Here is a 12,138-nt window from a genome sequence, read left to right as displayed (position 1 = left end):
TATTACATTTTGGTACGCGCGCCTATTAAGAACTTACATGGAAGAACGTCCCAAACAACAGACACGCGCAGTCTTTCAGCCTTAGTCACTGGCCTGTTTTTTGGTGGCGGAAACTACGACGCGTTATGAAGAGCGTATTTTATCGACTTCAACAGGAGATGTCAACACGGTTTTTACGACTAAAAGACTTGAACACGAAATTTGGATTTCTGCTAGACGTCAAAACTCTTCTATCCGACACAGATGTCGATGCAATTCGTCGAAATTGCACAGATTTCGGAAATTTCTACGACACCGACATCAATGGCCACGAACTTTTCACAGAAATTGGAGATTGCAAAATGCTGCTCAGTAACCGGAATGAAGTTCTACCAGAAACTCCTTTGGATCTTCTTGGTTTTATTGTGTTTTATGGAGACGGCATAAATGGACAGCACCACATTTGTGACCATGGAACATTTTGTGTGTGAGCTGTATGGAGAAAAGGTATCAGATGTTAATTTGGCCAGATACAATAGGTTCTGTGTCCAGGCCTCTTCCGAACAGGCATTACCTCCAACAAAAGATGCACTTACAGAGCACTTCAAGCGTGCTAACTACCAAGCTGCAATCCACAGGAGTGCATTGGATCATTTTATAAATTCTCCCAGTCCAGACGGCTTTGGATGGATTGTCAAGGATGGTGATCTCATCATATCATGGATGACTAAAGATCCAGCTCCTCAACAGATTTTGGGGTCACTCCACTGTGGGTGTAAGTCTGGTACTTGTACAGGTGGAAGGTGCTCATGCCACAAGGCTGGCCTGGCCTGCACTGACCTATGTAAATGTGTTCATTGTGACAATGTGAGATTAACTGAGGATATTGTTTCATGTGAATCTGATAGTGAGGACAGTGATCTTGATATTTAGTGATGTGTATATGATAATAAAATTAATATAGGACATATATAAATCAATCAAAATTAAATTTTGTTTACAATAATCATTCCTGTGAATATGTACATGTAGTGCAGTTACTGCTCATGTATGCGAATTGACAATTCACCATTAAATGTGTTATTTTGAAAAGTGTTTTTTTATATATTATATTTTGGCTTAATTCTATTTGTTATTCAGATTTTACCTCAAATATTACCTTTGAATTGGAACAACATAATGAGAAGTAATTGGGATGTTAATGCTACAGTAGAAGTTCTCCCGCCCAAATTCCTACATTACACATAGATAGCAACTTCAGGTATATCACACATTTCAAACTGGTTTATTTTGTACTTCAAGTGGTAATTCTGCATTTTTGGGTTTATATGATAAACAGGTTTGAAAGTGCAAAATTCCCTATGGTTTCCTTTTTTTCAAAATGGGCACCATTAGCATAATTTTTCTCAAAAACTGCAAGGTTGTGTGCGGAGAACTTTTTCCCAAGGAATCTCTATATATTCTGATGTTAAATATAAAAAAGTAGGTAGTGCCCCAAATGTTGGAATGAAACCCTATTTCTAGGCCTCTTATAGGCTACCGACAGTGGCCTACTGGGACTGCCCTGACTCGCTGCTCTCATAATAGCCGAGCAGGGCAAGCCAGGCGCTACCTCAGAGCAGCGAGGTCTGTGTCCTTGTGAGGGCCAGGCTCGTGTGGCTGAGGGTCGGACCTGAGCCGAAACTGGGCCAGGTCAGTTAGCCTCTACTAGGATGGTCTGGGTTAGAGGAGTGTAGGAGCTAACGGGGAAACGTTAGCCGGGACACTGCCTCGGATAGACCGGGTGAAGGGGCCGTTACCCCTTCCTGTGTTAGGGTGCGCTACGTACTGTATAGTACCCATTTATTAATAAATACGTGTTGCCTCCGTCAAACGTCTCCTGCGCTACTTACGCCGTTACATATGTGTATTTGTGAGTCAACATATGACACAGGTGTAATGCGCTTGACCTTTGTCTTTTGTTTCAGATGTCCGAGAGCAACTCGGCTGTGAGTCATGGTGCTGGAAGAATTTCCTTTACCATCGATGGCGCTTCACCAGCACCCATCTTAACCCCACCTCAATCCAATAATTACTAGAGGGAAAAAACTAATCTCTTGTGACGTTTGTGGGAAAAAATTCCAACTGGCATGGTGCCTAGAATCCCACGTGAAAACGCACAAGGAGACCCATGACCAATGGTGCGCCATATGCGGACGGAGATTTGATCAGCCAGCAACTCGGCTGTGAGTCATGGTGCTGGAAGAATTTCCTTTACCATCGATGGCACTTCACCAGCAACCGTCTCGACCCTACCTCACTCCGATAGTCACTAGAGTGAGAAAACGAATCTCTTGCGACGTCTGCAGGAAAACATTCCAACTGGCAGCTTGTCGAGTCCTGGTGGTGAGGAGGCAGAGTTGCAGACAATGGCACTTTCTGCAAAGGGCGCACCTGCGTGCAACGAAGTTATTGCTATCACAGCAACCGCGCATGGAACGAAGGCGCACGCTGTTAAATGCCACGCCTCGCCAGCACCCGTCTCGACTCCACCTCACTCCGATAGTCACTAGAGTGAGAAAACAAATCTCTTGCCAAGTCTGTGGGAAAGCATTTCAACTGCCATCATGCCTAGAGTCCCACATGAGAACGCACCATTAACACAACTGACATGCTTGCATCCGGGGATGGAATTCCTTTCCAGCTCAGACCCCACCTGCTTGCCCTTCGCCACATATTTAACCTCTTGTTGTAACAGCTCTCTCGCTGGTTCAGCAGTTCTACTGCTGGATTATTTTTCCGCCTGAGGACAACTGCTTGTGTTGCAATCGAAATGTCGTGATACAGTCCCTCCCCACTTCGCGGTTCAAGTTTCGCGGCCTCAGTGCATCGCGGATTTTTCGAACTGATTTAAAGGCCTCATTATACCTGTGCAGTAACACCATCATTATCATCATTCATCATCACATTCATCGAACTGCACAGGTCTGTCATCGTCGTCATTGTCATCGTCGTCATTACTGGAGTCAAGTCTCAAGATACTGTCATTGGTGAGTGTAGAACACCATAATACGTATCGTATGAGAGAGAAAGAGAGTGAATGTATAATATTAAGGTTTTATAATTAAATAGATTTAAGTAAAATATATAAATAAAGTATAAATATACATATTTTAAACATTCTGGTACCCACACACACATATACGGAAATTCCTAGGGGGCCAATCCTACTTCGCGGATTTTCACCTATCGCGAGGAGTTCCGGTCCCCATTAACCGCGATAAACGAGGGATCACTGTATATTATTTTTTAATTTCATTTTTCTACCTACGTGACTTTACCGAAAGAACCAAAGGGTGGATAAGGAGTAAAATAGATAGGATCTGCACTATTGAGTTCTGTTATAATGAATCTGTTATAATGAATCGTGTCACCTTATGTGTAGAGGTATTACGTAGAGGGGGTAGCAAGTCCGTTACATTGGGGTGTCTAATACAACGTCCGCATACAGTCCCGCCCCTCGGGGGGGCAGTTGGGTATATAAGGCGGTGCGCGAGAGAGCTCGAGGCAGTCTGTTGGAGCAGAAGAACCAGTGAAGACTGAAGACCAGCTAGCTAGCCCTGGGACTACCTGACTCGCTGCTCTTATAAGAGCCGAGCAGGCAAGCCAGGGGTGACCTCAGAGCAGCGAGGTCTGTGTCCTTGTGAGGGCCAGGCTCGGGTGCTGAGGGTCGGACCTGAGCCGAAGCTGGGCCAGGTCAGTTAGCCTCTACTAGGATGGTCTGGGTTAGAGGAGTGTAGGAGCTAACGGGGAAACGTTAGCAGAGGGACACTGCCTCGGAAAGACCGGGTGAAGGGGCCGTTACCCCTTCCTGTGTTAGGGTGCCTACGTACTGTTAGTACCCATTTATTAATAAATACGTGTTGCCTCCGTCAAACGCTCCTGCGCTACTTACGCCGTTACATATGTATGCATTTGTGAGTCCACAATGACACAGGTGTAATGCGCTTGACCTTTGTCTTTTGTTTCAGATATCCGAGAGCAACTCGGCTGTGAGTCATGGTGCTGGAAGAATTTCCTTTACCATCGATGGTACTTCACCAGCAACCGTCTCGACCCTACCTCACTCCGATAGTCACTAGAGTGAGAAAACGAATCTCTTGCGACGTCTGCAGGAAAACATTCCAATTGGCATGGTGCCTAGAGTCCCACATGAGAATGCACAAGACTGGTGGTCAAAGCTGCAACATCTGCGATCAAAGCTTTGATCAGCCCGACAAACTCAGAAGGCATATGGAGACCCACCGTGTCAAGGGGCGCACGTGGCATAGTGAATGACGACAATTTTGCCAATGCGGTGTTGAAGGTGTGTGAGAGCAACTCAGCTGCGAGTCATGGTGCTGGGAGAATTGCCTTTGCCATGGGTGGCAACAGCAGCAGCTTGTCGAGTCCTGGTGGTGAGGAGGCAGAGTTGCAGACAATGGCACTTTCTGCAAAGGGCGCACCTGCGTGCAACGAAGTTATTGCTATCACAGCAACCGCGCATGGAACGAAGGCGCACGCTGGGAAATGCCACGCCTCACCAGCGCCCGTCTCGACTCCACCTCACTCCGATAGTCACTAGAGTGAGAAAACAAATCTCTTGCCAAGTCTGTGGGAAAGCATTTCAACTGCCATCATGCCTAGAGTCCCACATGAGAATGCACAAGGAGACCCCTGACCAATGGTGTGGCATCTGCGGACAAAACTTTGATCAGCCAGGCAAATTCAGAAGGCATATGGAAACCCACAAAAGGGACTATTAAATGTCTTTGCTGTTCTATTACCGAATGCTATGTTGGGAAAACAGGACGAATGATCAGCACGAGACTAAAAGAACACCAAAGAAATCTGAAATATGGTCGTAGGGTAGTTGCAGTTCTATAGCGTCAATATGCTAAATTCCTCTGTTGATATGTAAACTCCTTTGTCAAGGCACTCTGCTCCTCCCACCTAGCTTAAAATACGCTGCCAAGCTTAACAGTGTTCATTAGGACGCTGTTTTTCCGACAGCTCTGTTCTTCACCTGAGGACGGCTGCTTGTGTTGTGGCCGAAACGTCGTGATAATTTCATTTTATTATTTATTTAGTATTTATTATTTTATTATTTCCCTTTTTATGTGACTTTACCGAAAGAACCCTGCAGTCACGAAAGCTTTAAATCAAAATGTATCATTGTAATCGTTTGGATAGCTACTGACTTCGTGCTGCATGGAAGTGAATCATCAAATTACCGTTGGTACGGCTATTTTAGTACACACAATGGACACTAAGTGTCGTGTTGTAGAACGACACTACTGTATTGGCCCAGTATGGGGGCCGTAGGCAGGTGTCACGGGGGTCGTGTCAGGCCGTGACACTCTGCGTGAACCCAACAGGACACGTGACCCGATAAAGGGAGGCCACGGGCCCCAACGGAGTCACGGGGTTGGGGTTCGGGCCTTCCCGAAGGATCGGGAAGGGGGGTGTGGCCTGGGGCGGGGCTGGCCACGCCGGAGTGGTTATAAGCGGTGTGTGGACGGAGAGCTGGGCTGGTTTGCGCTGTTCTGCTATGCTGCTGGGTCATCTCTGGGATGAAGCTCTCCGGTCTCCGTTAGTGGACCAGGCAGCATGTCGGGCTGTCCTGGTCCAGTAATGTAATATCCTCGTGTATTAGTTAAGTTATGAAAGGTGGCTACCACCTTAAGTCGTCATGTTAAGTGTTAATTGTTATGTTAACGCTCAACACCAAAGTACAGGTGTATCGGGCCATGGCTAACATCAGTGGTGACTGATATCTGAACCAGTCCTGAGCCTAATCTCTGCCCCCTTCACCAAGCATGGTGAAGTTTGGTGCAACAACCCCCATGACCAAAACAACGTGGCAAGACCTTCATCAGGCAGTGGACTGCCAGAGGGGTGTTACACACACAATCTTCAGATTGGCTCCCCGATGGCATATTGGTGATGCTCACTGACCCTTTGATGTGAAAAATTAAAGAACCCCAAGTGTCTGTCGCCAACTCGCAACAATTTTGAGGAGCAACCCGTGGCGGTCAGGCAGATCACGAGGTGACCAGAGGGGTGAGGAGGGGGGCACTTAGGAGGGGCTGCAAAACCTCGATTCGCGAGCACACAGCGCCGTCTCGTACAATACAGCGCACCGATGGGCACCGCCGCTGCCGCCACCGGGCTTGGCTTTCTGCGCCAGTTTCATAAAGGTTGGTCACGGGGCCGTGAAAAGGTTGCAGTAGGAACTTATTAGTGTTGCCCCACAACGCAGTCCACAGCCGGCAGCTGCAGAGCACACAGCAAACAACTGAGACCTGGAACCCTCTCTCTTTCATTTGGAGGCGGCCGAGTTGCTAGCAGTCCTTTTCCGCTGGCGCATCCGATCTGTGTCAGCGCGAAGGCCCTCCATGGAATGGGTGGTTTTCCATTGGATATTTGCCGTGCCAATATAAAATCAAACTGTAATACGCCGCCCTTACAAGACTTCTCAAAATGGTCTAGGGGCCAAACAGGGCCAGATGTGATGCTAGTAATAAAGTGTCCATTGCGTACGACGTGAACAGCGTTAATGTGACTGCACGAAGTTATGGAAACATGGCCGAGTGGTAGTTCTCGATTCAAGCCCAGCATCCACCCTGGTTAATTTGACAGTTTATTCACCATAAACAAAGTGGTCTGTTTCACAATGTAGGATAATAATCCCATGACAATGTATTTAAAAAATGTATTGGCCACGTGTAACTACATCATGTTCCAGATTTGCCAAATCAGATAAAATACTTGCAAATTACTTTATCGGGGAAAAAACAGGTAGGAAAATCGAACATCGCTCCCTGCTGGCAGACATGTCCATTCACAGGCCACTAGTGCACGCACCACATGCCAAACAGGAACAGCTGCCATTGGGGAGGCGAGGGAGACTGCCGCAGGGCAATGGAACTGTTGAGATGAGACGTTGCTGCAAGGCGCTTTGAGTTGCCGAGTTTATTTCAGCGAGCGCCCTATATCTACAAATCCTGATCCCCATCTCCGAGCCGCCCCGGTGGGCCCTGCAGTGGCCCGCGTCTCACCGCTGCGGTGTCGAGGCTGCCGCACTGGCGGATGAACTCCAGCAGCTCGTCGCGCTTGGGGCAGAAGCTTCCCGCCGTGGCTCCAGATCCGCCCAGGGCAGAGATCACAACCCAGTCTCCTCCAACAGCTGCCACAGACACAACAAATCAACATCGGTTGGTTGACACCGAGGTGATCGCAAGGCAAACACCGGCTTAATGCTGAACGATACGCATGGAGCTGCTTCTCACAATGCAGTGCACGAAAACTAATAAAATATTAGAGATTTAAGTTTGCATATTAAAACAAAATTCATTCTCAATTTTTTTTTCCAAATGCGCTATCGGCATGTCAAGAGACGAATAATCCATTCGTAAATCTCGCATAGCCGTGCAGCCCGTGTGTCATTAAAATGCTGTGGGTGGCCTTTTATCTTTTACACAATAGGAGCCAACGTTTTCACATGAGCTGTGCTATGAGATTGTGCGGCGCACGAGAGTCAAGCTGAAATTGTTATTCTCAGAGCTGGAAATAGGAAAATGAAGTGCAAAACACAAGTTTAATAAGATTGATGTTTTGTGCAGTCACTGCTGACGGGGCTGAGACGATCAACTTGCTAGACTTGAAAACTCGGTTTAATCCCAAGCGGTCAAAATCCAGATTAAATCCCAGAACCTCATTATTGACAACGCACCGCTTTGATCTCTGAGCCACCCGGCCACTTTGCATATATAGTGTTATGAACATTTTTTCCTTAATGTCACTTTTGTACACTCACTTTAAAGGTGTTTTTTTCTCTACTTTTGGGATGTTTACCAAATTCAGGTACATGTTTTAAGATTGACAAGCGAAAACCCATGAATCTTACGTGATAATTTGTTGTGCTCTGCATTGGCAGTGATTACATAAGCACAAACAACACTCAAACGTATTTGAGTTATCAACAACTGAGTTTTAAGTTCATAATAATAAACTAATATTATTGCGCACAATTTCGGAAGTGAACTTAAGTTTGCGCGCCACTCAGAGGCGGGAAGTACACTCAAACCTTGCACGGGCAGTGTCGCACACCTACTTGCTGTACTGTCTCTTACAGCTGGAGGCGAGTGGGCTCACGCATGTCACGTACGCACCTGGAGGATGTCCAAGAAGGAGCCGAGGCCCAGGCTGGGGAGGTCGCACGAGTCAAAGTGCTCGGCAAGCTGCTTCTCCACGCGTGACAGCGCGGGCAGGCCCAGGAGCTCTGCCATCGTAACTTGCGTGGCTCAGCAGACGGACCAGCTGCTCGGCTACCGCCTCTGTGAAGGAGAGGAGCAATGCCATTGTAGAGAGGACAATGTTGTAACTCGCTCCAATAGGCTCGACAATTGCAACTCTCTCGCCCCCCCACCCCCACGTCTCATCTACGACTCCCCGATACGTTTCATCGCCAGATTCCAGAAGACTAAAAAAACAAGTTTAACACGAAGGCCTTCGCGACCAATATTAGCCGCAATAGAGATTTTTGGATTAGGTCGAATAAATAGTGCATATTTACGCGTATTATTGAGTGCATATTTACATGATCTAACCCAAAAATCTCGATTATGGACTCAAAAAAACGCTGGCAGACATCTCACTCACACCCGTATGCAAAACGATATCGCCCTAATATTCCAATTGTTCAACTATCCCCCGTACCAGTCCAGAATAAATTTCAAGTTCACACTCAGCATTCTGAAGGTCCTCCGTGGTCTGACCCCTTATGTACAATACAAGAAACTACATTTTATTCAGATTGTGCTTTAGATATCGTGCCATGAGAGGAGTATCCACTCGATCTCTCACAGAGCAGCGGAACCCGTCGTGTTGGAGAATGGCCCACAGAAGAGAACATCACAAAGCTACCTCTGACATCGCTTCTAGTGACCTCTGGTCCACACAGTAAAGGAAGCACATTCCCACCCACTCCGTTGAGCCGATATTGGACTTGGTCAAATAAGTGCACAGCCATTTATTTTTAATGTTTTGGGTTTTTTTACAGTCATTAATGACCGGGCTGAAACCATCAACTGGCTGCACTTGACAAAAGCAAGTTTAATCACAGGTGGTTACCCAGATTCGAACCCAGGATCTCAGCGTTTCCAGCTCAGTGCTCATAATCTCTCTCAGCCACCCGGGCCATCTCGACGTACATTTGACAAATTGATGCATCTTGATACGCCAAACTCTTACTAATGCATTGGTAATAATTGAGACGAGATGTGAAATAAGGTGTTTTGAGAAGCTACGGCAATTCAGCGAGCGTGCAATCCAGTAGACTCTTGATTATCCGCGTGCGGTTTATCTGATTTGCGGATTAACCAGCACCCGAGATTTTGACTTATTAATAACTCATGGATTTTCCCTTAGGCCCAAATTAATAATCTAAAAATAGTTATACAATGTAATTCTTGGAAATGTTTGTTACAAGTCACATTCTTAAATCGAACAAATATGTGCTCCCAGGAATCCGAAATCTATGTGATCACCCCGACAGTAAAGTAGATGCAATCTTTATAACAGTGGGTGGAGTTTGATTGATGGTGATTAGCGTGGTTCTGCTATCCACTTAGAGGGCAGAGTCTTCTGCTCGGGAGCAGGAAAGTGTCATCACCGCGCACGTGCATTGATCGGTCGATCGTTAGTTTTTGGCATAAAGATCCGCAGAAAATACGTATTTTTGGATCATCCGAGATTTTTAATCATCCACAGCCATCCTCCCCGGATAATCGAGAGTCTACTGTAATTGCAAATTTGTTTCCTTACTCTCCGGAGGAGGCGGCAGTCTGGTGTAGGGAGTGCTGATGTTGCCGAGAAACGCGGCCGGTTTCTCCTTGACCACGAGGTCAGGGAGTCTCGAGCGAGCCACAGCACATAGCCAACTGAAACAGCTTCCGGGCCAGCGTGTCCCCTTTCACCTGCCCCAGGCAGTCCTGGACACACTGTCGGTGGAGACAACAAAGGACCCAAACCACGTGTTCCATATCACACTGTTGGGGCAAATAGAAGGTGATGAATGCATAGATGTCCGACCGATTTCAATGCCCCTCTTACTTTTGTCTCAACGTGTGACTGAATTTTGTGAAAGCGATGACCCTAAATCTTATAGGCGAAAGTGTTAATTCAGTGGTAGAGCAAGTCTTTTGAAACTGGTGGAAGTATCCACAGACTTGAAACGTATGGCGATTATCACTCATTCAATAATTCCGAGGACAAATGTATTGTGGAAAATCTTTGACAAATCTAAGCAGATGCATTAATTTTCTCGCACGGTAATTTTGTTGCATTAAGTCCAGACGCCATGGCCCCCACCTTCTTCAGCTTATTCACAAAGATGTCCTCGGCGTTCTGGAAGACATGCAGCACCATCTCGGCCACCGGCTATATCGTGAACTGTCAGTAAAGATCGGCGCTCGTCCCTGGCAAGGGGAATGACTCCAATAGGTATTTCTTGATCTTGTGTAGCCGGCCCTCCACCTCCTGCTTGATGTCGCACTCGATGCGAGCCAGATAACGGTCCAACGCCTCCCACTCGCCTTCCTGGCCTTGCCGATCACCTAAACAAGCAAAGCAAAGTGAGCAACCGTGGTGGCCACAGGTGCAGCGCATGCTGTAGTTGCGATGATGGAACACGTGATGGACGAGTGGTTCAACGGCGAATGCGGTGTGCTGGCAATGCACGATTGCATCGAGAGATGGGGTTGGTGGATCATCCTAGCAGCAGTGGCTTGTGGCGAGCCATCTAACAAAGACAGTCACCGCATCACTCGCTTCTGGGGCCAACTGGAATGCTCTTCCTTCCGATATCACTGGTCAACAAAAAAAAAACATTTTTTTCTGGCCTGGACTTTTGCAGCTGTTTTTGACAAAGTTCAGGGTGCTGATTCCAAATCTGATCTCAGATTTGCTCTATCACATCGGCATACCCCATTTTCATTGATTTTACCCAAAATTAAAGTTCTTGCGAGTCAGTGACTGCTTTAGTGTTAAAATATGGTGCTGTATTTTAGGATAGTGTGTTTATAATATAATTTATGTAGATATCCACATTATTTAATATTTTTCTTCTGCAGTTTTGATTGAAAATGCAATATTTGATATCTCAAAACCTGATGTGATAGACAAAAACGGATGCCAGATTTGGAATCAGCACCCCAAAATTACCTTAAAGCCGTTGGAATACCTTATGCCAGAAAAAGTGTGTTGACCAGTGTATTAGGAAGCCACTTTTAAATAAAGATTGAAATAATTTCTTTAAAACTGCTTTTTGTGTTCAGTGTGTTGTCCTTCTCCACACCTCTGATTAGCACAATTGGTTACGTACACTGCGAAAGAAGTTCACCATACATAAATGTGGTTTTACCCAATCCAGTAATTTCAGAGATTTGCAAATTTATATGGTGACACCGGCACACGTCCTCTTCATTTATGAATAATATCACTGGATTTTTTTGGTTTTTACATTATTGTGGAAATGCAGTTTTTATTAATACACCCGCAGTATTAACGAGGGCGACCCCTGGGCTTGAATCGCGAACCTCTGAAACAAGCGACAAATGCACAACCACTCGGGAAAGTAGATTTCCGGAAGAAGCAATACAACCCGTTGCAAACATGACAGTAATTTGAATGTAGCACTGTACATCAGAACAATTTGAAAGGCGTTAGAGATTTGAAACTAACCAAAAAGAAAGGGGGAAAATAAATCTATTTTTACATAATACAGTTTTTTTTTGGGTAAGATCACGTAAATATATAATGTCGGTAAACCCACCACCACCCGACACAGCTAATTAGTAAGGTTTGTCACTTAAACAGAACATGCCAATTCGTTACCAGTACAGCACACCGGTTGGTGTTAGAGCATAGCCACAACATTTACAATCTGAGTACGACGTTTCGCCAGTAATTGCAACCAGTATCATCAGGAGGCACCAGATTTGTGGATTTTTTAAATGTATATTTATTTAAATTATATTTAAAAACAGAAAGAGAAACTGGAACATTATTTGATTTAAAGCTTTCGTGACTGTAGGGATTCATATTCTTGGTTCTTTCGGTAAAGTCACGTAGAAGGGA

At 45.9% G+C, this 12,138-nt stretch overlaps 1 long non-coding RNA gene across 1 annotated transcript; it reads right to left on the bottom strand.

The window, feature by feature from the left end:
* Positions 1–8,174: 8,174 nt before the first annotated feature.
* LOC133339798 (uncharacterized) lies at positions 8,175–10,612 on the bottom strand. The gene is made up of 3 exons (XR_009754782.1): positions 10,372–10,612; positions 9,826–10,001; positions 8,175–8,336 (listed from the first exon to the last, which is right to left on the bottom strand). It is a non-coding gene; the product is annotated as an uncharacterized LOC133339798 (long non-coding RNA).
* Positions 10,613–12,138: the final 1,526 nt, after the last annotated feature.

Source organism: Lethenteron reissneri, unplaced genomic scaffold (assembly GCF_015708825.2).
Source record: "Lethenteron reissneri isolate LAM-NWPU_2019-01 unplaced genomic scaffold, ASM1570882v1 scaffold_327, whole genome shotgun sequence".
Taxonomy (NCBI): Eukaryota; Metazoa; Chordata; class Hyperoartia; order Petromyzontiformes; family Petromyzontidae; genus Lethenteron; species Lethenteron reissneri.
The sequence above is the reverse complement of the archived record's forward strand: the minus strand, read 5'-3'. Positions and strand labels throughout refer to the sequence as shown.